The sequence below is a fragment of the Balaenoptera physalus genome (genome assembly GCF_965194825.1).
Source record: "Balaenoptera physalus genome assembly, chromosome: 2".
In the NCBI taxonomy this organism is placed as follows: domain Eukaryota; kingdom Metazoa; phylum Chordata; class Mammalia; order Artiodactyla; family Balaenopteridae; genus Balaenoptera; species Balaenoptera physalus.
This window is the reverse complement of record NC_138883.1, coordinates 48,721,989-48,746,229: the sequence shown is the minus strand read 5'-3', so window position 1 is coordinate 48,746,229 and position 24,241 is coordinate 48,721,989. Positions and strand designations below refer to the sequence as shown.

Here is a 24,241-nt window from a genome sequence, read left to right as displayed (position 1 = left end):
AGGTGAATCAACAGCAACTTCCAGCTGACCCCGCTGTCCCCCCATCCCCCCTCCACTCCCCACCCCTGGAGGTATCACTCACGTCCCTCTGATGTCCATTCCTCTTTGTCTTTTGACACAGATTTGCTGAAACAGTTGGGAGCTCTTGTGGGGTTTATTGTTAGAGAATTTCACCTCTTAGACCTATGGAAGCTACAATAAAATCTTGAAAAGGAAAATATGTGCTCTTGTGCTCAAGTTTAAAGTAAATATTCTGAAGGTCAGCTAATTTATTGTAGATCCTTTTTCAATTCTTTTTTTCCCTTTTTCTTTCTCTTTGCTCTCTTAGGGATCTGGCTACAGGCTACATTAGATAATCATATGGAGACAATTACTTTTTTAAATCTTGTAATTTTAAATCCTAAAAATCCATATATCTTTAAATTACAATTAGAGAAATTAGGCCCAGCATTTCTCAAAGTATGCTCTGAAGAACCCAGAGATGTTCTGTGAAGACATGGTTCAGTGGTCAGATACATTTGGGAAACATCATATTCTCTAGAGCCCCCTCCTATTCTATTCTATATTCTATATTCTATTTATTTTCTCCAGAGTCACCATCAATATTGGCAAATCAAAAGCTCTGAGAAGTTCTGCAATAAATGAACCTGTTTAACATTATTGAACCTAAGATTTTGCAAAATTATTTGTGCTCTGAATTTCCTGCCCCAACTTTTTAACCTGTGTGACACCTATTGACCCAGTTTGGAACATACTGGCTTTTGTGATGAGGCAGAGTTGAATGCCAGAAAGAGTATTAAGAAATGGCAGTTGCCGGGCCTGGATCCGTCTGCTTTGTACCCCAGAGCCCCCTCGGTGTTACTTCTCTGGCATCTGTAAAACATGGCATGCTTCAGCTCATTGCAGCTCTAACCTTCCAAAAGATAGGCATTCAGAAATGATTTCATGCTTTTTTATGGCTAAAAATAGAAAAAAAAAAATGATTTCAATGATTCAGCTGCCGAAAACTAATACTAAAGCACCAGTAGCTCTCTGTGTGTGTTCAGCAAACCCATGAAAATTCTGCCTGATTAGGTTTTAAAAACCTTTATATGAAGCATTTGTCAAAAGCAGAAAAATTTTTTTTTAAAAAAGAACAATAGATTAATTTTTAAACCATTTGAATCTAAGATATGACAAAAGTCAAGGAAATAAGTTATCAACAATTTTAGTTTTGTAAACAATTTTAGTTTTTGTATAAAATATATTTTATGTGTTTTTTAAAATGCTAGTGCTCTTTATAGATATTACTAAACACAGATAACACCCAGGCTATGAAAACCATAGAAATCTGGATTAATCAATTTTTGGAATGTGGTTTTATCAGCGTGTTACAAATTTAAAAAAAGAGAGAGAGAAAAAATAACTGTATTTTGTATTTCTCCAAAGTTATTAGACAGAAATAAAAATTAATCCAGCAAATATTATAAATTAGAGCATTTAGAATCTTAATTTTAAAATTATGAAACTATACAAATAAGAGTAGTTCTAAAAAATGTCCATGAAACCTGTTTTTTCTGTTTTGTTTTCAATCTAACTTAATCCTTCCACCCCAGTTAAATATTTCAGATTTCCTCGCAGTGGGATTCAGACTGATTACTGAAGGGTTCTAGCACCTGAGAATGGCATCTGTCTTCCTGTCACTGTGCCAACTCCTTGTGCGACAAATGAGGGATTTCCCCTTTTTTTTCCGGTCTTCCCTCCAATGAGGGAGAGACACGGCTCCTACCTCAGGAAGAGCACCATTTCTCATTACAATTGGTTCCTTTCCTCTACTTTGTGTGAGAGAAAGGCTTGAGATGAAATCCTTTGTCTTTTTAGATATGATTTTTGTTTTCTCACTATTCTTACTGACGTCTTTGTGTGGTGCAGTGGCTGGGATCCCATTGCATTTACATGGCAACCAGGAAATCAGTCATTCACAGTTGCCATGGTAACCAGAGGGGGGCAGGGAGGAGAAGTGCATTTGATCACAGTCGGCTGTGTCCCTTCCTGGAAGCCTACAGAATTTTTAGACAGAGGTCATTATGAACACAACAACAACAAAAAAATACTTTTTGGCATCAAGACAGCTGTGTCCTGGCATCACAAAACATCCTGTATAGGAGGGTGTGGGTGAGCGTTAGGCAGACATCACAAGTAGGCCAAGGACGTTGCCTTCTCCCCTCAGAGCTCAGGGTGCTGACCTGGTCTCCTAGTAAGTCTGTAGAGGGAGGTCTGTGAACACCAGCTCCACACTGAATTGCCCAAGCTTCTCTTTAAAGCTTCAGGTCTGCAAAGTAAAAGCAGGTAGCCAATGTTGTGCAGGACAGTGAGTATCTCGGTGTGGGTGGGAAACACAGCTCTGCTTTTATGGTAAAAGGAGCCCCAAACTGAGGAAGTGGGGCAGGAGGTGCTGTCCCAAGAAAAACGGAAGTGTCTGTTAAGTCGTTTCCTGCCACATCTGCTTCTGGAGCTGAAGGTCGTCATATTTCAAATTTTTAAAAAAAGTCATGTGAGGTTAACCAATAAGATTATCTTTTACAAGCATGATAATTAGGATCCTTAATCAATAGGCAGATTATGTTTTATAATAGACAACAGGGGCCCTGGAGTCCAGGAACAGACTTGGTTCCTATATTTATCTAGTCTGATCTTTGGGAGCCAGAAATGACCTATAACCAATCACATTTATAACTAAAGTTGAGAATGCACTACTTGATCTTAAAAGTCTTCTAAGGGCAATATCCTAATAGGCCAGGAGATAAGAATGTTACTCTATGAATGTAGATCCTTTTCTTTGCAAAGTGAGGAAAAAATCTCTCATCTTCCTTTTTTTTTTTTAACAGCAGAATGTTACTATTTTCCTCTTTTGAAGATGAAATGAGCAAACTCTTGATTTTCACCCCTCCTTCCTCCAAATTGCCCCTCTCCCACTACACACACACACACACATACACACACACACACTCACACTCTCACACTCACTTTCCCTTGTGTTCATCTCAATAAATAGCTCCAGCCTTCATCATTCACTTTAGAGTCTTCCTTACTCTTCCTTCTCCTACATTCAATTTAGCAGCAAATTCTTACAGGTCTAGTTTCAAAATATATCCTGAATTCAATCTCTTCTCACAACCTTTATTCATCATACCCAAGCCTCCTTATCTTTGTAAATTCTAAAAGTCTCCTGACTGGTCTCTGAGTTTCTATTGTATCTACCTACATCCTGGTCTCATAATGCAAGTCAGATCATGCCACGCCCCTGTTCAGACCACTCCCCACCCACCCACAGCGGTACCTAACACTCAGAACACAACCGTGACCCGCAGAATGCTGCCTGACATGGCCCCTGACTGCCTCTCCCCTTCACTTTCCTGTTCATGCATTCTACTCTACCCATGCTGACCTCCTTGCTGTTCTTTGAATACATCAAGCATTCCCTCATCCCAGGGTCTTTGCACTTGTGGGAATGTTCTTCCTGACATCACTTCCTTCAAGTCTCCAAATGTTGGCTCCTACAAGGAGGTCATTGTATCAGCCTGAGTCTTGGTAGGAAATAGAAGACACACATTTCTTACAAGAATGAAGGGACTTGTTACAGAGGTGTGTGCATGGTTAAGGAAACCAACAGCAAGATTTGATGCCACATCTAGGCTTGAAGGGGCAAAAGGAAGAAATAGCGTTGCAGGAGAGTTAAGAAAGCTGCAGTCCTGGAGACCCATGGGGCTGCCCAGAGGGAACTGTGGTGACTGCGGGGAGGAAACCAGGGCCAGAGCAGAAGGTGTAGGAATAAACACACTGACCTCACTTTTGGTGTGTTGGCCAAACACAGCTGGAAACCCGAGTCCAAGGCAGTTGAGTACTGTACACGTTCTCTATTGTTGCCTCACAAATTACCCCAAAACACAGCGGCTTGAAACAATAAACATTTATTCTCTCTTACAGTTTCTGTGGGTCAGGAATTCGGAAGCAGCTTATCTTGATGTTTCCGGCCCCAGGTCTCACATGAGATAGCAGTCAAGATGTCAGTTTTTTGAAGGGGTGGAAGATTCATTTCCAAGGTGGCTCACTTAACATGGTTGGCAAGCTGTTGCTGGTTTTTGGTAGGAGGCCTAAAATCCTGCCCCCAGGTGAGCCTCCACAGGGCTATGTGAGTGTCCATACAACATGGTGCCTGGCTTCCCCCCAGAGTGAGTGATCCAAGAGCCCAGGTGGAAGCTATGGGGCCTTTTATGAATCAGCCTTGGAAATCACACACTGTCACCTCGGCTGCATTCTATTAGTCATATAGATCCACCTAGGGGATGAGACCACACAAGCTGTGAATAGCAGGAGGCAAGAATAATTGGAGGCCATCTTGGAGATACCATCAGGCCCAGAGCAAACCAAAGAGGGTGGAGAATTAATTGAAAAGAGTGGGAAAAGGTGGAAATCAGGGAGTAACCAGTAGCCTTTCTGACCATCCTACTTAAAATGTTGTATGCCACTCTGTTTCCCTTTATTTTTCTTCTCAAGACTTTATGCTACTTGACATAACAAGTATCTATTTGTTAACTGTTTTATTTTTGATTCCCCTACCTTCATATAAACTCCTTCAGATAAGAGACTTCAACTATTTTGTTTTCTGCTGGCACCTAATAAGCTTCCAATAAATAATGGTGTAGCTGAATGTATAAATTATACCCAATTTTAGATAAAAAGTAAATGCTTTTAAAAGACCAATTCCAGTGACATCCCCACTTTTTTAAACTGAAAGTTTATTTTGCCCCCAAAAGAATACTACTACTCAGTGAATTAGAATTTGCCTCTGGGAGTTTTACAAGCAACACAGTTGCCTCTTGGTCTTTTCTTCCTCTTCATCTGGTGGTGGTGGTATTTTTCCCTTCATTTTAAGGTCAAGTTCTCATTTTTATCCTCTTAAAATAAAGTAAGTTACATTGCCTCTTGTTTATTTGGCTCTCAGTTGAGTTCTGTTTTCAGAGGTCTTATTTATTTTTTATAAATTTATTTATTTTTGGCTGCGTTGGGTCTTTGTCACTGTGCGTGGGCTTTCTCTAGTTGCGGTGAGCGGGGGCTGCTCTTTGCTGCAGGGCGCAGGCTTCTCACTACGGTGGCCTCTCTTGTTGCGGAGCACAGGCTCTAGGCATGCGGGCTTCAGTAGTTGTGGCACGCGGGCTCAGTAGTTGTGGCTCGCGGGCTCAGTAGTTGTGGCTCGCGGGTTGTAGCATGCAGGCTCAGTAGTTGTGGCGCATGGGCTTAGTTGCTCCACGGCATGTGAGATCTTCCCGGACCAGGGGTCAAACCCATGTCCCCTGCATTGGCAGGTGGATTCTTAACCACTGTACCACCAGGGAAGTCCCCAGAGGTCTTATTTAACAAAATGGCTCCCATGAGAAAAATGAACCCTTCCCTCTTAATCTTCCCCCTTATTTCCCCTCTTCTGTTTTTTCCTAAAACCTGCCAAGGGCACCTGTGGGGACTTCTGTGGCACCTGTGAGGCTAAAGAGATTGCTGACCTCTGGTTACTGAGGGTCAGAAGAGAACAGATTGCAAGCAGAGAACATTGCTCCTGGGCCCCACGTAGAGCCCACGTTCACGATGTTCTCCCCATTGACTGACCATGAGAAGAAGAAGGCAGCCCCAGGAACATCTGTACCCAAATCTAGCGTGGCTGGAGGATGCCTTTTCTCCTCCAGCAGCCCTAGAGGGTGCGTCATTAACACCTTTCCAGATACGAAGTGGGAGAAACTGATCCCTTATGTTATGAAGCAGCTTCCCTCAGAGTGGAGGAGACAAGCTGGTTGTCAAAGTAGTGAGATGACATGACTTGATGCTACATGTGCATAACTGTCATTCCACACAACATCTGCACAGAAGCGTTCATTGTAACTGCTTTTTGTAATGTGGTACACCTACACCATCCGTACCAGAACCAGCAGCTTTTATCTTTTGTTAATACTAACCTAATCCTGGCTGTCAGCTCAGTTGGTTAGAGTGTGGTGCTACTTCATAACCCTCATCATTTACATGTATTGTAAATGTAAATAATGAGTAATTCTTGTAAAGTTCATTCATTCATTTAACAAAGATTTAGTGAGTGCTTACTATGTACCAGGCACCATCAAGACCCTGGCTAATCAAGGTAAGCACACAGTTATCTTCCCAGAAATTTAGGGGTAAACAGGTGTTTTTATTTTCCCATCTGATGATTGTTGTAAGTGGCGGGTCTTTGAAGAATTTCCCTAGACTATTATTCCAGAATAAAATGGGAGTCTGTCTCGCTAACAATTAAGCAAATCCAGTCATTCTGAACACTTTAGTTTCTTCCTTGAAATCTTATTTTTCTCTAGTGGTGTCCTCTCAGTTATGGGCAAGTACAACTTTTTTCCCTCTTGACTGCATTATTTGAGGTTATTGCTGCCACCTTCTTCAGGTATAAAACCATTGATGTATGTAATCCTTAAGTAAGGATTCAGGTCATGTAGTTTCCCATGCTTATATCAGAGCACCAAGTGTTTTTAAAGGGACTTTTTTTTTAGTCATACTTATGCTGTCAGTTTTCAGCTAGTATAACTCTACTTTCTAGATGCAAGAATTTGGTGGTGGGGAGTTAGGGGGAACGTCTGTAAATATTTAATAGCAAACAAATGGCTTGGCTGTGGTCTGGGTGAATTTCAGTATTTTGAGCTGGGAAAGAATCAGTGACAATCACTGGTCTTGAGCAAGTAATCCACTCTTTTCATTTGAAAACAAAGCCATTAATGACAATGTATAACTAATGACAGACTTGCTTCCTAACGTGATACTGTAGGATGTAATTTTTTTAAATTATAAATAAATCTACAGATGTTTGGCTTATAATCTTCCTCCTAAAATTAATCTCTGTACCTCACTTGAAATGCTTTTGCCTTTATTCATATATGCAACAAATACTTATTGCACACCTACTATGTGCGGTGCACTGCACACTGTACCAGAGATACAGCATTGAGTAGGACATGGCCTATGTGTTCTAGAATTCCACAGGTGGTAGAGGATGGAGAAAGGGAAACACACAAGGACAATACAGTGTGATAAGAGCTATAATCAGGATAAGCAATAGGTGATTTGTGAAGGAGCGGGGGTAACAACTAACCCAGCTATTTCCTTTTAGAAAACTGTACAAGTAAAAGTAGTAATTTGCTAAGAAATCTTATTTATTGACTACGTTTGCCAAATCAGTCATTTGAGATTTTCACATTTACTATACGCCAGCAAATCTTCTCTGCTGAAATTACCCTGTGTAATCATACAAGTAATACTTAAAGAATGTTGAATAACTTCTTACAAAAGTAACTTGAATCATTTTTGTAACATTTCATGGGAAGTTATAGCAAATGTTTCACATTACTGAAAATGCACTTTCCAAGTTTACAGATTGTGAGGAGAGCCATCAACTGACAAACCTTCACAAGAGCTTTCTACATATACTGGGCCTTCATTACCATCTAAGTAAATAACAGATTTTGCCTCTTGGTTTAATATCCTTACTTGGTTGGCATTTCAGGGTCTTTCCTGTTTCAGCATCAATAGCACATTTTCCTTCTCTTCTCATTTTCTGATTCCTAAAACATTTTGGGTCATATTTTAAGCAGTCTTGGTGGTTTGTTTGCTCCTTCTCTTAAAATTTTGTAAAATGTATGCTCTTGTATCTTCGAAGTGGTCAGTAGTACTCATAACTTTCTTCCACGGGACCTAATGGTTTAGATTCCCCTAAAGTTAACAAACATGTACTGAGCACACCCAGCATACAGAGACCAGAGACACAGCCCTGCCCACAGCCCAGCACTCAGTCTAGCTAGACTCCAGAGGACTTGGGAGTAGAGACAGATTCACCACCCAACACTCAACATCACAATTCCCTCCCCAGCTCCTATGGTTCTGTTTCTGAAATTCTATCACAGGAAAATCCAAAGCAAGAAACTTAAGACTTACGAGAAAACTAGAGCTGGGGAGATCAAGGTCATAAGCAAACCTACGAATATTCTCTACGGTAGAGAAATCACCAAAGACACGATGACAGAAGGTCCCCAAACATCTTTTATTGCCCAGCCTTTTGCCACCTTATTTACCATCAAACTAGATCATCCTTTCTGGCAACGTATTTGGCAGAGAAAAATCAAATCTTGCCTTTCTGCCTTGTCTGCAAATCACTGGAGTTATTACCATATAGCTTTTCTTTCAAGACACTTCAAAATGATTTACTCCTGTGATGTTAATCTCACTGATTCGCATCCTTTAATTCTGACATTCTTTTCAAAGGATTGTTTTTCCCAGGCTTTGCTTGTGTACAGTGTTCTCTAACCTCTGCCAAACTTCATTGCTGACTCCCTCTTCTTGATCTTGTTGCTTGTTTCCTGTTGTCCCTGCTTTTCTATATGCATCTCTGGAGACTTTTTAGAGGGGACAAGTTGTATTTTGCAGAATTGCTCTTTGTTTTTATGGTAAGAATGCATTTGGTTTAAACTCTTTCATTACCCTAGTGGACAGTCCAGCCCTACCTTCCACTGGTGGAGGGTTTGAAACATTTTCTGGGAAGCCCAGAACTTCAGACATGAAGCAGGCAGTGTCCACTCAGGGAGTGTCTGGCCTTTGTCCCTACTTAAGCTGGCCAAACCCTCCCTGTGCACAGCTGTTTGGATCCACAGCCAGGCCTCTATGGCTCTTTCTTGCCTGTCTCCGGCTCTGATTCGACTGCCTTCCCCAGCTCCCGTGTGCGTCCTTTCTGTGTCCCTCCATACCCGGTGTCTCTTCGGCAAGACCTCCCGCTTCATGATTAGCCCTCCTCCAGCACCCCTTGGCTTCCACCTACCCTTTGTCTCTGAGCCCACACCCTCCCTCCTTCCCTTCCCATCAACTCTTGTATTTGTTAGGAAAGCAAATTTCTTGAACTCACTGATCATTGGCAACCTCCCCAGGGCTTTATGTATGTAGTACAATCATATATACACTTGGGTTAACAACCCAAATGAGTTCAATCGTGGTGACATTTCAGGCAATGTGAGGGAAGAATCTGGGGAACTTCACACTATCCAGTTAGCCCCCTAGTTAGCCCTGCCCAGGGCAAAGGGAAAGGAGAACTCATGCTTCTCTGGAGGAAGAGGTGGCCGTGGCTTGGCAAACCCCTTGTCCTATTAACTTTTGTGCTGGGCTATGCAGCAGAGACTGACATTTCCCATTTGTGAGGGTCAGCGGCGCTCTCTCTCTCTCTCTCAAGAAAGATTAGTTCTACCCACCCTGACCCCTGACTCTCTTTAAACCAAATATGATTCAGTCTCCTTGGCTCCCTAACAGCTGGGGGTAGGCTCAGATGTCTCGGGGGAGGGGAATGATCGTGCTGACACAGAGATCAGATCATGACTATGCCTCTTTTTCAAAAGAAGTCTTTAGAGAGACTTCCATTCCTTTTAGTTGATCCAAGAAATGCCTGGAATTCTGGATTTTCTGTGATAAGATAACAGCTCAATGATTCATTTATTTATTCCTTTTTTTAAAAATTTATTAAATTTATTTTATTTTTGGCTGCGTTGGGTCTTTGTTACTGCACGGGCTTTCTCTAGTTGCGGTGCGTGGGGGCTGCTCTTCCTTGCGGTGCGCGGGCTTTTCATTGCTGTGGCTTCTCGTTGCAGAGCACGGGCTCTAGGCACGTGGGCTTCAGTAGTTGTGGCATTGTGGCACGTGGGCTTCAGTAGTCGTGGCACGTGGGCTCTAGAGCACAGGCTCAGTAGTTGTGGCACACGGGCTCAGTAGTTGTGGCTTGCAGGCTCTAGAGCGTAGCCTCGGTAGTTGTGGCGCATGGGCTTAGTTGCTCCGCGGCATGTGGGATCTTCCCGGACCAGGGCTCGAACCCGTGTCCCCTGCATTGGCAGGTGGATTCTTAACCACTGTGCCACCAGGAAAGCCTCCATTTATTTATTCTTGATGACTATTTGGCACAACAATTAAGCAAGCCATTAAATGTATCATTCATGCATATGAGTGGACAGGATTTATTAATATACGAATTCACCTTCTTATTCTCATTTCACCATTCCCTCTCCAGCACAGCCCACACATGCCCTCAAGGAGCTGCAGTGCTGGTTGGTTGCTGGCTCCTTCTGGAGACAATAGAATAAGGAAGGGGAGAAAGAGACCCATACTCCATACTGAGACGTGGGTGGAAAAGCAGGGAGGGCTTAGCCAGAGAAGGCAAGTCAATCAAAACAGTAAAGAAATAGCTGAGCAAAGCAAGGGGGGAGGACAGAGGGAGGAACAGTATTTAACAAGATTAGAGGAAGAGCCTGGGGATTTGGCATGAGAGGCTCTGGGACAGCTGTGAGGTGGTAAAAACCCGAGAATTCAGGAGGGAATGTGAAAAGGGTTTCTGGCTTATTAATTAGTCTCTGGCTTATAAATTAGTTTCTGGCTTATAAGTTAATCTCTGGCTTATAAATTAGTGTCCTTTAAGTCTCCTTGCATCTGGAAATGCAAGTAAAGAATAGCTTTCTTTCCTTTTTTTTTTTTTTCTGTTTCTTTTAAAAATTTATTTTCTAAATAACTTTTTGTTGCCAGACTGTGCTTCTTTATAAGCAATTCAGTGCAGAAATGAAACCAGGAGTTGCCCCAGGATTGTTTAGGGTTACCTAGAGAACAAATATTCAGAATATATGTACCATGGCTTTCTGCAGACGATTTGAAAAAAAATAGAGGGATCATTGTTCCATACCCCATGACCAACTTCCCATATCAGAAACTTCCTTTTTTTCCCTTCCCCAGGCACCCAAAGGAAAACAACAGCAGTTTTGGAATTTCTTTCAATGATGCTTTTTCATTACACAAACTTCTGTTAAGCGCCCGCTATGTGACAAGTAAAGATGAATGGAACCTGGCCCTAGCCTTAAGGGCTGATACTGATGAGTGAGGTGGACATATTAACAACTTGTTAAAACACTGCAGTTAGTGCCTCTATGGAGACAGAGGCAAGGCACTGTGCACTCATGGGGCAAGGAAGACCCGCCTCTGTTTGCATGGTCAGGGGAGGTTTTTGAGAGAAGCTGAGTCTGAAGGGATAAGTGGGGGGTCACCAGCAGAAAAATGGAGGAAAGAATAAGGGGCGTTTCTGGCAAAAGGAAGAGCATATGCCAAGATGCAGAGGAGAAAAGAGCATGGCCCCAGGAGAAACCATGAAGGTGGATGTAGAAAGGGTGGATGTAGGGTTGCAACAGGTTAGCTAAGAAGTTTAGGATGTAGGTGGGTGGCGTTACAGAAGGCCTTGTATGCCATGCAAAGGAATTAAGACTTGTATCCTGCAAGCAATGAGGAAGGGAGATTCTGAAAAATTATAACAGGGCAGTGACTTGCTCACCTCTTCATTTTAGAGATGGACTTCTAGTGGGCATGGCTTAGAAGAGAGACTGAGGTAGGAGGACAAAGTAGAAAGTATTGCAGTCATCTAGGGAAAACCAAAGTATTGTTGGAATAAGACCATGGCCACGGTAATAGAGAGGAAGAGTTTGGTGGAAGAGAGAATTTCATGGCGGGTATGAAGGATGAGGAACTTTAAATCAGACATGGGGTAACAAAGACAGATGATTCTGATATTATTCTTATATTCCCGCTCTAGGCAACTGGTTTGTTGTATTCCTCACTCAATAAAATGGAGAATACAGAAAGGAGAACAAGCTTTGGATAAGTCAATATGTATAATTTGGGGACTGTTGATATCAAAGAACTCCAAGGAACATCCAGCTAGAATGCTCAATAACGCAGGAGAGATAACAGACCAAAATCATGGCCTCCCTACTACCATCGACCTCCTCTGCCAGGTAGATGTAAGAAGTACAGGTATCAATGCCTACAAACAGGGCCACTGATGACTGTTGAAGCATTTTACAGGCTTCTGTTTTATGTATAGGCTCATGTTTAGTTACTGATGGCATAAGTGGTTCATGGTGAGATGTAATTATATCTCCTAAGAAATGGACACTTTGTAGTCTCAGTATGCACACTTACCATGCTTGTCTTAAGAGCTCTGAACTGGATTAATCTTCTCTCTTGGCCAATCTACACATCCACATTTTTCTTTTCTCTCCAGAAAAAGAAGCTATTAGAATCAGTTGAAAGCAATGAGGTTAATGACAAGAAGAGAAAGATCTTACAATCTAGCTTTTAGCTTTGAAGAGAGGTTGGTTGACACTTCCCAGCAATGGGCAGGTTAACCTACTGAGAGTTTTATAAGGGCCAGAGATGGAAGAACAGATCAGAAGGCAGCAGGCCAAATTCCTAGAGATTTTAGTGTCTGAAAGAGATTTCCCTATGTAGACATAAAGATAAGTACCAGCCACTCTCTGATGGTTGAGGGAGAGAGAAGGGAGCGAGAGAGGATTTAAACAACAGAAAGGACCTGTTTGAATCCAGAGTTCATGCCAGAATCTGCCACTAGTTTAAAATTAACCAAAGATTTGTTTCCAAAATCTTTCCAACCATTCATAATTGTGCTTCTCATTTTTCTTAGACTTGATATCATATATATTTAAATTTTCATTTAAAAGCTTCCAGTAACCTTTGGCACCAAGATTCCTGATTTGGAGGTAATCCATGTCTGATCTTCATTGGGTTGTAGGAGGTTGTGGGAATGTTATCCAATCCTCTTTCATGACTACAATTCTATTTACTGGTGGTTCAAAAGTAGTTCCTCATTTTAAATCTTGAATCAGTCCACTTTGTAATTTTTTGATGTTAGTGAGTTAACATCAGGGTCCTTTTTTTAAATTTTATTTTATTTATTTATTTTTGTCTGTGTTGGGTCTTCTTTGTTGCACGTGGGTTTTCTCTAGTTGTGGCGAGCGGGGGCTGCTCTTGGTTATGGTGCACAGGCTTCTCGTTGCGGTGGCTTCTCTCGTTGCGGAGCACGGGCTCTAGGCGCGTGGGTTTCAGTAGTTGTGGCACGCGGGCTCAGTAGATGTGGCTCGCGGGCTGTAGAGCACAGACTCAGTAGTTGTGGCTCACGGGCTTAGTTGCTCCGCGGCATGTGGGATCTTCACAGACCAGGGCTCGAACCCGTGTCCCCTGCATTGGCAGGCAGATTCTTAACCACTGTGCCACCAGGGAAGCCCACAGGGTCCTTTTTGATAAAAGATTTCTAGGAAGAAATAAGCAAGCTCTGTTTATGGAACATCAAATCGAAACAAAGAGTATCCTGGGGACTGTCTCAGAATATTTCATAGAAATTAAATTCTGTACCTTCCAGGCTAATGTGATGTAGTCCTCAAGGTGGCTTAGGAAGGCTTGCCTGGTGACTTCCCTGATGATAGAGTTATCCTGCATCCGCCCTAGATTTCCAACATTTCTTGTTAGTTTACTTGCTGGAGGGGTAAGGCAAGGCTGGATTAAAAAATAGAGCTGGGAATTAACTGTTGCCCAGGAAGATTAGCTTTCCAGGCACTGATTCTTGAGGAGAGGTTTCTTAATGGTGTTTGCCTGGTCACTAGAAGGATTCCCCCGAGCCCCACCCTCAGCCTGGGTTTAATCTGTAGCTTCCCCAAAGCATCTTGTGTTCATAGTGGGGAAGAATGACTCACAGGCTGAATAAATTCAGAGTCCCAAGAGCATTGAGGTTTAGTGGTGAATATCCTACTGTGGGGAATTGGGAAACCAAGTACTGGTCCTGGTTTGGCTACTGACTGCCAAAGTCACTCACCGTCTCTGAGCGTCCACCTCCTCTAAAAATAATAGGAGCTGATATGTATTGAATGAATCCCATGTTTCAGGAATGATTATTATCCTTTTGTGCACCATTTCATTTAATCCTCAGATTTCTGCTATGGGCTATGACTATAATCACCTCCATTTTGCAGATGAGGAAATCGAGGCATGTAGAAGTTAATTTGCCCAAGTTCATAAATCAGTAATGACCGCTTGGACGCAAATACTGGTGGGCAGATTGGCCTGCAGTCTCTACCCTTATTCCTAACACTGCACCACCTCCTAAAGTGAAGGGAAAAGACAAGAGGATGACGAGGGTTCTTTTAACCCTGCTAGTGTGGGGTGGAGGGGAAGAGGGCTCTGTTTCTGGGGTGAGAAGACCCAGTGTCCAGCTCTACCTTGTTCCTCCCCACCCCTGAGAATCTTTCAGGGAATATGTCTTCACTATTAGGCCACGGGTAGCATTGCAGGACTTGGTTTAGCTCCTATGCCCCACAAGAATACTTATCAGGGTCATTCTTTTCTGAGCACGTGGGTTAAGCGAGATCTCAGCGGTAGTGGAACCTTGGAGAAATGAAGCATCGGGAATGTTGGCCACAGAGAAAAATGCTGCAGCAAGAAGCTGCAAGCTCCCAGCTCGCTGCCTTGATAGGGACCACAGTAAATCAGGAGGTGCCATGGAGGCTGGTGCTGGATCTCAGGGGCAGAACCTGGCCAGGGGCTGTGGATCCCCCCCACCCACCCAAAACAACAGCAGCAGCAGCAACAACAGACCAAGTTCAGGCTGAGAAAGCAGACTCTGTGCGGAAGGGGGCCGAGAGAATTGAGGGAATAAGGGGAAGGAAGGAACAGACGGCCCCAAAGGGTCTTGGAACAAAGGGGAAAAGGGGATTGTAGTCACATTGGTGTCGGTAGCCCAGGAGAAGAGGAAAGGGCTCCCGTGAGCCCTGAAATGGAAGGAGAGGGAAAGAAGTAAGCAGCTCACAGCTAGCAAGAGGAGGAAGTGGGAGATGCGCTGCTTCCTGTAGAAAGACCGATGACTGAAGACAAAGCTGGGTGGGGACTAGTCCCTGGGCTGCAGGAGCCGCTGCTACACATACACACAGCGGCTGCCGCGCCGTGGGCAGCTCCTACTACTGCGGGGCTGGGCTGGGCTGGGCTGGGCTGGGCGGGCTGTGCCGGAGCTCGCCTGCACACAGCGGCTCGGAGGGAGGAGGAAAGCCACTCGTCTCAGACCAGCCTCGGGAGCCAAGGTAAAGGAAACACTTTTCGTGTTGCTCCTCGCTAAGTGAGAAAAATGACCCTCGCCTGCGGTTGTGAGGGCAGATTTCGAAGGGATGAAAGACACATTGTTCCGGGGATGGGGGGAAATGGTCAGGATGGGTTGTGTTAGCAGGGCTTTTGAGAAGGACCAAATTCATGACACCTTGATTTGAAAAAAATAATCCTCATTAGTGCTTAGCTTCGGTGACTCATCAGGAAAACACGCTAAATGTTAAGAAGCTGTTTGCATAGTTCTCTTGGGAGGAAGGCAGAGCCCAGTTGAAATCAATTGGGGCTGTGAAGCTGTGGGCTGATCATCTGAACGTTGCAGTCTTGTTTGAAGGGTGTAAAATGTTAATTGCATTATCTTTCTTACACATTGCACTGGGGTAGCTTCTATCTTGCAGCATAACGACTGTGATTTGGCTTTTTGTTTGTTTGTTTTGGGGGTTAAATCCTTTTGTACTCAGAATTTGCTAACAAAGGCTGGAATTGCGTATTCGAGGGGCAGTATTTACCATTAAAAAAAAAAAAGGTGTCTTCCTCCTTCTGCTCTGTGCAGCTGCTTTCAGGATAACCTCAGAAACAGCTATCATTTACCAGTGGGTCTTATCCTAAAGTTGCATTCTTTCCCAAAAGAGTGTGGCGGGTTTAACTTGTCTAGAATCGGATACCAGTGTATATATGGATTTTATGTTTATATAGATTTTATTCATCTATAGGTCAAGGTGCATATTAGCCTCAGTGACGGACAACATGTAAAAGTGTTGCCAGGTTGTTTCCTTACCTGCATATGCTGTGGATGGACGAAATAGTGAAATCAGAACTTGATTTTTATTCTTTGATTTCCTTGAGCAATGGGTCCTCTTATTAGAGTCTATGGCCATGGCTTGTTCATATTTGTGAATGATACATACAAGTGCAGTAAATAGGTCTAATGGATTAGAAATGAGATTGTGAGATTTCTTTGGCAGGATATGTAGGAGGGTTTAATATCCTAGCATAGCCTTATTTAAAAAATTAAACTGTGTCTCCAACAGAAAATGCGGTTAAGCAATAAGTGATCGTTGATAAAAGGTTTTGTCTTACATTTTTACAATGAAAGGAGATAATTTTCAAAAGAAAGAACTGCTTATAGCGGAGTAAAAATAATAAAAAGGTCATATTTAGACACTCATTCTTAAAGTGTAGGTTTTAAACACTAAATATGCCATGGAAAGTGTATATGCTTCCTCATTTATCATTATTCTCAATTGTGAAGAGCTCTAGTTTTGTTTCTTTTTAATGTCACCTTATGAAATTGATTTGGCTTCTCCAAATTTGTGGAGTAGCAGCGCATTTTCAGAGATAAGAATCTTTAGGTACTAAAGAAAAAAACGTCAAATTTTCTGAGCATACTTATGAAACTAAACCTGTGTGATGACTAAGAGGTGAAATAGTGCTGGTGTTGAAACCATGGAGCTCCCCTGGCAAATCCATTGAATTTAATCAAACCTGTGGGCAAAACAAGTCACGCCACATATTCCATGGTTCCAGTTCCCGTGTGTCTCCTAGACATACGGGAACTGGAACCATATGTAAAGATCATCTTCCCAGAGGGGAGATCTCGGGTGCATCTTGGATCCTGAATGGCCCTAACTGGAGCTCTGTGATCAAGCTGCCTGTTATTAAATGAAATGGAAAGTTGGGAGTCCAGGCTGTATGAATGAGGATGGGGCTCACGCTCTGGTACTTACTCAGCTACGGGCTGGATTCACTAGATGATGCCAACACCCTGCTTTGTGTGAGGATGTGTAGACAATCTGCTTTACTCCTCACTGTGTGTTTCACAAAAGAGTCAGAAAATGAAACCTTGGCTCATAGGCACAGGGGAGTCCAGAGGCCCCCTGCTCTCTTTCAGAAAACATCGAACAAGAGATGCCTATTTTCTGCACAGCCCCAAACATTCCCTTAATTATTAAATTCCAGCTTGAAACACAACATGAATGAGTAACGGCAGATCAGTAACTACGATGGCAGGAGGTTTAGGAAAAAGATGAAAAAGCTCCTGTCCTGTAAAATGGGACTATTTCCTCTTCTTCTGGCCATATGGAATATTAAAAGACATACTACTTTGGTCCAGAGTGTTCGCAGGCTTTTGAGGGAGTCAACCAACACTGAAATTTTAATTGTGTGTGTGTGTGTGGTTTTTTTCCTGCCATATGGCCAACGGCAGAGTGGAAACACGACTCCTGGTTGGTCCTGGGCCTTATGGTGGGCTCGTAGTGAATGCATTTGGTTGACTGACTTTTTTAGCCTACTTCAGAAGGCAGGCTCAACTTTTAAGTATAAAAGCTCTATAGTCAGAGCACAAAGCCTCTTCAAAGACAACTGTGGGTAGCAGAGAACAGCATGGTGGAGTGAAAAGAATGCAGGCTTCGAGAGTCAGGCAGATCTGCCTTTGAATCCTACCACTGGTTCTTGCTGGTACGTTATGAACCTTGCTTTCTTCACTGTAAAGAAGGATTAATAGTATATAATCAGGGTATTTGTTGTTGTTTGTTTGTTTGTTTGTTGTATTTTATTTGGTTTTTGCTTTTGTGTGTGATTTGTGAGTGCCTGCCTGGTACATAGTAGGTACTCAGATGTCACTTTTTCTTCTGCATCGGGAAAAGTTAGCGTATTCTTGATCTTTGCCACTATCTCAAAGATTCAGGAGACATTTTTTTTTAATTGTAGTGAAATATATATAACATAAAATTTCCCATTTTAACTATTTGTAAGTGTGCCACTCTGTGGCGTTAAGTATATTGACATTGTTGTGCAACTGTCACTACCATCCATCCCCAGAGCTTTTTCATCTTCTCAAACTGAAAATCTGTTCCCATTAAACAGTAACTCCCCATTCCCTCCTCCCCCCGAGCCCCTGGCACCACCATTCTACCTTCTGTCTATGACTACTCTAGGTACCTCATGTAAGTGGAATCATACAGTATTTGTCCTTTTGTGACTCTCTTATTTCACTTGCCAAAATGTCTTCAAGGTTAATCCATGTTACGGCATATGTTGGAATTTCCTTCCTTTTTTAGGCTGAATAATATTCCATTGTATATACATACTATAGTTTTTTATCCATTAATCTGTTGATGGACACTTGGTTCGCTTCCATGTTTTAGCTATTGTGAATAGATCATGGGTGTACAAATATCCCTGCTTTCACTTCTTTTGGGTTACCCAGAAGTGTAATTGCTGTATTATATGGTAACTGTGTTTAATTTTTTGAAGAATGGCCATACTGTTTTCCATAGCCGCTACACCATTTTATATTCCCACAGCAGTACACGAGGGTCCCAATTTCTCCACATCCTCACCAACATTTGTTATTTCCTGGGGTTTTTTGTTTGTTTGTTTTTGACAGTAGCTATCCCAGTGGGTGTGAATTGGTATCTCTTTGTGGTTTCAATTTGCATTTCCCTGAGGATTAGTGATGTTGAATGTCTTTTCACGTGCCTGTTGGCGATTTGTGTGTCTCCTTTAGAGAAATGCCTATTCAAGTCCTCTACCCATTTTTTAATTGGATTGTTTTTGAGGAGACGTTTTGAAATGGCAGCATCTCTTAACATAGTGTGTCAGAAAGATCATGATTATAATATTTGTATTCAGTCTCTTGCATACACCAGTATTATCCCTGCCCAAGTGAAATACATCTCTCAAAAGTAACTTTTAAAAGCAAAAGGAGAAAGAAAATCTGCATAGATCCTGATAATTAGTGATATCAAGAACCTGATAGTGATATCAAGATCCTGCTGGCCAGGTGCAGGCCAGGCCCCAGGAGGGGGCCATCACTTCAGTGTCTTTCTAGTCTCTATTCATTAGCTGCAGGGGAAAAAGTGCCCAATAGGTAGCAAGTTCAGGAAAAGGGAGGAGAAACTACACACTAAATTGTTCTCAAACTCTTTATAATGGAGAGGATTAACCTTGGAAAGGGGCTATAGTAGTTAAACAACAATAATAGATTCTGAGAGAAGTTTCTACTAATGCAATGTGATTCTAATCTAAATTTCACTTTTGAAAATAAGAATCCTGTGTTTCACTTTCCACCACAGATTTCACTTTCCATTCCAAAACCAGTGAGGCAGGGTATGGATGGGGCTGAAGTGATCTGGGCAGAAAGATTAGGGAAGGCTCTGTTGAACAGCAGTGATACCTGAGGTTTATGGTGTGGGTGCAGATGTTGACCTTGAATGGTTTGAAGAGCTCCTGAAAGACTGTATGTTAATTTTTTTGTAATGCACTCTGTGTGTGTACTAGGAGGTTGGATAATGACCTCCAACATTTTAAAAATTGCAAATCTGTTGATTCTGTGGTTACTGGGAGGACCCATGACTGGCTTTACTAGACCCAGGTGGGAGAGGGGAATTACAGAGCTGGGTTAAGACTTTGTCCCAGCCTATGACATCATAGAATTGCAGAGCTAAAAATGACCTGGGAAAAAAACCTAGCCTGTATCAACCCCTCCATGACAGATAATAAAATAGGCCCAGAATTTGTTACCTTTCTAGAGCTGCACAGTTGACTAATACCTCACCTCCCAATTCAATTTCCATTTTACTTCCCTCCACAGTAGGGCAAATGGATAGAGAAAGTCATTATACTTTGTCACTTTAAAAATTGTTTGGAAGACCATATTCTTTTGTTTAAAAAGAAGAGGGTAATGTTTAAAGTTAATATGCTATGTTTCTGTGTTCAAATTTGTACAAATGTAAAGATGCCAATGTGGAATTGAGATTCAGATTTTCAGGTAAGAGCGTTAGAGATATATGTGGTTCCTTAAAACTCTTATGTTAAAGAAAATCAATTATATTTAATGGGAGTCAATGTTCAGACAATGTTCAGAATCTCTAGAGGACTTCCTTAAACATTAGAAAAGAGGGAGCTCAATTCTCAAACTCTAGAAATAACATGTTTCTTAGAAGTGAAGATATAAGACAGGGTCAGCCCTTTTATCTCTTGTTAAACTGTCAAGCTCTTAATGGAAAGACTTAGTAAAACCAGTCACTTGACACTTCCTCCCTATTTCTTTGGCCTTCCCTTGTCCCCCTGCCAGTCTGGTTGTCAGGGTCAGACCTTCCCATGATCCTCTGCCCCAGGCACCCGGCAGTAGAGCTGAAGGAGAAGTTCTGGAAACTGGAGTGATGGACTCTACTCCAGATTCCTTGCAACATCAGCAGGGCCATTGCTGTTCTTAGGAAATCCTTTTTTTTTTTTTTTTAATTTCACTTTTTACTATCCCCTCTGCATTTTCAATCAAAACCATTCAACCCAAGCCCCTACTCCCTTTATTCATTACAGGTGACCTCACCTCCTGTTATTTGGAGAAGGTATATATTATGGAATTCCTCGACCTCATTCTTTACCACCTCACAATTTCTCATGTTTTCATTCATTTTCTTCTCCTCCCTTCCTAGGTCAAATTAGCACAGCTTTTCTTTCAAGCCTGGACTTGGACTCTTATTTCCTTTTACTTTCTAGGGGACTATGTTCTGACAATAATTCTATCTCCTTCTTAAACATTTGGTTTCTTCTTTTTATTGGCCCTTTCCTCTTTGCCTGCAAACATGCTAGTTTACACATATAAATTTAAACAAACCAGTTGCCAACAAAGCTTCCCCTTGACTTTGGTAACCTCTACTAACTTTGTTTTCTTCCTACCTGTAGTGGAGGAAAAATAGTTTTCCCTCCACCTTTCTCAGTTCTGAGAAGCCTGTAACAAAAGACAGATTGATAAGAGAAAAACAAATGGACATTTATTAACTTGTATACCTCACGTGTACATGGGAGATGCCAGGGAAAAATGAGGAGCTCTCAGAAGAGGTTTAGAACTCAGGCTTAAATACCATCTTGAGCTAAAGACAAAATTGAGAAGGAGGAGTGGAGGAGGGCAGTTACGGGGAGGCGGCCAGGAAAAGTGTGGTAAATAAGAGTAAGATTTGATATACATATTTAAGTTGATTCCACTCCTTCTTTTCCTGGAACAGAGAGGGAGGCACCCTTACAAATCGAGATTTCCTTTATAATGTAAATTTCCCTTACAAAAATGTAACTTCTAGTATGTTTTCATAATTTCTCCAGTGTCTCCTGTTTCCCACGATAATCTGCCTGAAATAATCCTTATGCCAAAGAGGCATATTTTGGAGTGGCATATTCTGCCACCCTTCATGCCTCTCTGAAGGCTCCCAACTTCTCCATTAACTCCAAGTTCTGCTCCCCAAAATACGAGTGTTCTCAAGATTTGATTCTTCTGACACTAAATTTCTCCCTCTTCCTTTATCAAACCCGTTTCTATGATTTCTGTCATTGTCACTGGGGTGGGGGGCAGTTCCAAATCTGATTCTCCATCCTGATCTCTCACCTACTCTAAACTTGCACATCGAGCACGCTGCAAACTTGCCAGAACACCCAACCCACTGAAACTGAGACTCCAAATCAGTGCTTGCCATTGCCTTTCCCCACTCAAAACCAGCTCCTCACCTGATTCCACGACTATTAATGACACCCCATTCTCTCAGTCCCTCAATTAGGAAAACCCAATTTCATTATTATCCTCACCAAACAACCAAGTTGGAGTCAGTTGCTCAGACCTTTGCACTGTCATTGGAAACATATCTTGACACCATCTAATCTTTCCCATGTTGATAGCCAGTGTCTTCGTTCTAGCCCTCCTGACCTCCAGCTGGGCTGATTTGTTGTTTGTGTTCTTGCCTCTCCCTGGAAGAACTTTCCTGCTTCTCCTTCCACACTTCACCCCTATAGTCTTGCTTCTCTGCGTAGCCAAATTCCATTCATCCTGTAAGGCTCAGTTCAAATGCTGTCTCTTCCATGAAGTCTTCCTTGGTTTCTTCCTTTCCCAATAAAAAGCAATCTTTACTTCCCCTGAAGTCTTTTGTTCTTTCATCACAGCAATTAGTGCATTCTCGTGTGTATAATGGCAATCTGCTATTTTTTTTTTTTTTTCTTTTGCAAGCTCTTTGAGGACAGCAGCCACACCCAGTTTCATCTTTGTCTTCCTTACAGCACACAAATACAGCTTGGGTTTTTGTTTGTTTTTAATTTCAGTTTTATTGAAGTGTAATTGGCAAATAAAATTATAAGATATTTAAAGCGTTCATCATGGTGATTGGATATACATATAGACTGTGAAAGGATTCCTCCCATCTAGTTACTTAACACATACATCACCTCACATATATTTGTGGGATTTTTGTTTTTGCTTTTTTTGTTTGTTTGTTTGTTTGTTTTTGGTGAGAACATTTGGGTTCACAAATGCAGTTTGTTTATCATTCGTTTAATGAACTTTCTTGTGTCACTTACTTTTTTATGCAGAGTGGACTAGATATTCTAGGAGCTCAAAAACTACTGGGAAAACAGACAAATACTGACAGAATTACAATACAGTCAGTCTGTCCACAAGTCTTCACGGAATGTCTGCAATGTGCCATGTGTCCTTCGAGGGGCCAGGGACACTTGGATGAACAAAACAGGCCAGTTCTTTGTTTTCTTGGAAATTACATTCTATTGGGAGAGACCTGGAAAACACATAAACCAGTGGTTTACAGATCTAGCTGCACATTAGAAATCACTGAGAGGTACTTAGAAAAAAACACCTATGGCCCAGCCTCAACCCAGACTAATTAGATCAGAATCAGCCAGGATTGGACCCCATTGACAGAAACAAATTACAATACAAGAAAATATCAGGTAGTGATAAGTGCTGAGGTGGATTAAAATAGAAACAGATTGAATGATAGAGATTGTGTGTATGATGGTGTGGTCATGGGTATTTTACCTTTGTTGGGTAATCCCTGAAGGCCTCTCTGAGATGACATTCACAACTCATGTGCCTTCCCTATTAGTAGCGAGGCAGACAGAGCTGCTGTGATTGGCTAATTCAAGTGTCCTGTGAGGCCATGGCGCAGCCCCGCCTCTCTGAAGAACATGGTCACCAGACTCCAGAAAAAAGGTCTAGCTCTATTAGCAAGGAAGAAGGGGTGAATGGTTATCGGGTGTTCAACAGAGTCTGCCACTATTATTGTTTCCATCCTATACATGAGGATATCAAGGCCCAAAAGGTTAAAAAAACTTATCAAGATCATACAACTTTGAGTTGAACAGTGTTTCCATGCATTCTCCTTTCAGAAAAACAAACATACACATATACACACAAATGGAAAGCTTGCTTTAGTTGATGGTGATGATCTAGGTAGACTGGAGAAAGAGTCCTGGAAAAAAATACAAAATGGCTCCTGTGAGACGAAGCCAAGAATCACCTTCTAAACAAATGATTCCAGAAGAAATTACATCAGGTCCTAGTGAGTAATAAGAATGGCATTTAATTTAGACAACTAGCCCTGCATTTCTGCATTGTAAAATACATATATATATATAATTAAATTGAGTCTTCCTGACTCGTCATTTAAATCAATTTGATCTAAATAAAATCCACCCTGGGCCAAGAAATGAGCAAGAGAGGCCAAGGGTTCTGTGTATGATGTCTATCAGACTTAAAGGAAAACACTGTTTTCTCTAGAGAGGTATGCATTTTGTTGATTACAGCACATGTAAGAGAAGCAAGAATACTCTCTGAAATTTCTGATTATGAGTTATTTTGAAAATAGTTTTCCACTTTCCAACTGCAGAGGCAACATGCAGTTCTATTATTGTTGCATTGTCTTCATGGTTCCTACTTTTCATTCTGATATTTCATTTCAGAGACTACGTTTGTGAGGCAGCAGTAGTGAAAAAGGGAAATTGCAGTGAAGCTGCCATCATTACAGTGTTTTGACTGCTTGCCTCTAGGTGTATTTCTGTGCATTCTCATCGTAACAGATTAAGTGTTAATGGTAGGAATACCTTCTCTGTAATGAGTGATCGAATGCTTCCTACTCTTATATTTGCATTTTTAAACAGGAAAGTAAAAGTTCATTTCTAAGCTTTGCCAACAGAGCTGTGTTTAAGAAGGGTATTTATCTGATCTGCACAGAACCATATGAGAAAAATTGTGAAAAAATTTACACAGAAAAAAAAATTAACAGTCATTTTAGTCTTTCTTTGGAGAATTGAATGGATCCTTTGCCATTATTTTTTAAACTTCATGAATGATGGTTGTGTTTAGAGAACATTACTGTATATAAGCATTAAAGTAATTTCGCTAACAGTTTTATTATTTTTTTTCCATTGGGGGAAAAGAAAACTTGAT

The 24,241-nt window shown here is 41.7% G+C and overlaps 2 protein-coding genes and 1 long non-coding RNA gene across 4 annotated transcripts in view; 1 reads left to right on the top strand and 2 right to left on the bottom strand.

The window, feature by feature from the left end:
* The window catches only part of LOC309655611 (uncharacterized protein), a gene marked incomplete at its 3' end in the record, with an annotated part of 398,594 nt that overhangs the window by 161,679 nt on the left and 212,674 nt on the right, over positions 1-24,241 (bottom strand). The gene's annotated exons all lie outside the window — the stretch shown is intronic.
* The window catches only part of LOC309654458, a 595,613-nt gene that overhangs the window by 501,802 nt on the left and 69,570 nt on the right, over positions 1-24,241 (bottom strand). The window lies entirely within an intron of this gene.
* Positions 14,876-24,241, top strand: part of GNG2 (G protein subunit gamma 2) — a 130,096-nt gene continuing 120,730 nt past the window's right edge. The window contains exon 1 of one of the 2 annotated variants that reach the window (XM_082448425.1): positions 14,876-14,996. The gene's annotated coding sequence lies outside the window, so the exon portion shown is untranslated. The remainder of the gene's footprint in view (positions 14,997-24,241) is intronic. The other variant, XM_082448426.1, reaches the window with a different exon arrangement.